The following is a 1,478-nucleotide window of genomic DNA, read 5'->3' as shown; positions in this document are numbered from 1 at the left end:
CATCTGTAGTCCCAAATAAATAACAGTAGCAGCAGGAAAATATACAGAAATGACAAGGTTTCATATTAAGGCAATAAGTGGTTCTAGCCTAGCATGCTGCATAAAATTCAGGTAAGACAGTTTGAGCAAGTAAAACAGTTAAGTTACTTAGACATGCTTTCCTAAGCTAACAACAGACTTAATAGTGCAAGTAATAGGAACATGAAAGGAAACATACTAGTAATTACTTAAAGAAAACCAAATTTCCAACAATCAGCACAAGTACGCACTCGTCACCTCACGTACAAGGCATTTCAATTACCAAATATACCAATTCTAAGGGGAAGGTCCCCCGCACAAGGTTAGACAAGCCACTTACCTCAAACCGGTTAAAAAATCAACCCGAGACCATGTTTTTGCCATGAGTACTCGACTCCAAATAGCCCAAATCTATTCAATTCAATTGCATAATGTAAATAACACTTCAAGTAACTAATTCTACAATTAAATTCTAAGCTAATACGCGAAATTATATAAATGACCAAAATGCCCCTCGGGCCCACATCTCGGAATTGGGTAAAATTTATATTTCCAGAAACCTCACACTCTCACGAGTCCAGTCATATCAAAAGTACTAAAATCGGACTTCAATTTGTCCCTCAAATTATCACTCAAAGATCTCAAATTAGACAAGCCATAACCCCCCAATTATCACTGATTTTCCTTAATTTTCATGCTTAAATTGATAAAAATCACTTCTTGGAGATCTGAATTTGAATATGGGAGCAAGAGTTGGTATTGGGATGGATATTCTTGATTAGGGGAATATGCGGAACGACGTTGTCTTTTAACATTGTTGGTGAATGAATGATTGGTCTAAAGAGAGAGATGAACTTGCACATAAAATTGTTAATTTTAGCTTGGTTGTGCATAACTTGAATGCACATTTGAGTATAAAGGTTGATGTGTGTAACGCCCAACAATTTAATAATGAGTTGTGTGAAGCTGAAAAAAAATCTTCTAGACCAAATTGAGGAGCTAAAAAGAGAATACCAATCATTAGACCATGTTTTACTTGAGGATGCCAATATTGAGATAATGCTCTAGAGTCATATGAGGGAGGAGATAACATTACTTTGGAAGACTTGAGTGTGTGTATATATGGGGATGTAAATAGTAGTACAATTCATGAGTTAGGGCGCATTAGACCTCATTCAGCCCATTTTTCCACATTGTGTTTAGATAGTAAGATAGTAATCAAGCCATCTGAGCCTATGGGAGAGTGAAAGGGTGAGGATGAGAGTGACTATATTCTTGAATTTATTGTGCCAAAAAGCAAAAATTACATTCCTCATCTAAAGGCCGAGAAGTGCAGAATGAAAAATTTATTATTTGGCCTAGTTATCTTTTTAGCCCACCACTGGAGCATAGTCACAAACTGGATGCCATGTTAGCAAAAACTTGTTGCGACCAGAAACACTCACGCAAGTGTACGCAGT

Source organism: Nicotiana sylvestris, chromosome 8 (assembly GCF_000393655.2).
Source record: "Nicotiana sylvestris chromosome 8, ASM39365v2, whole genome shotgun sequence".
NCBI classification, from domain to species: Eukaryota; Viridiplantae; Streptophyta; class Magnoliopsida; order Solanales; family Solanaceae; genus Nicotiana; species Nicotiana sylvestris.
The sequence above is the reverse complement of the archived record's forward strand: the minus strand, read 5'-3'. Positions refer to the sequence as shown.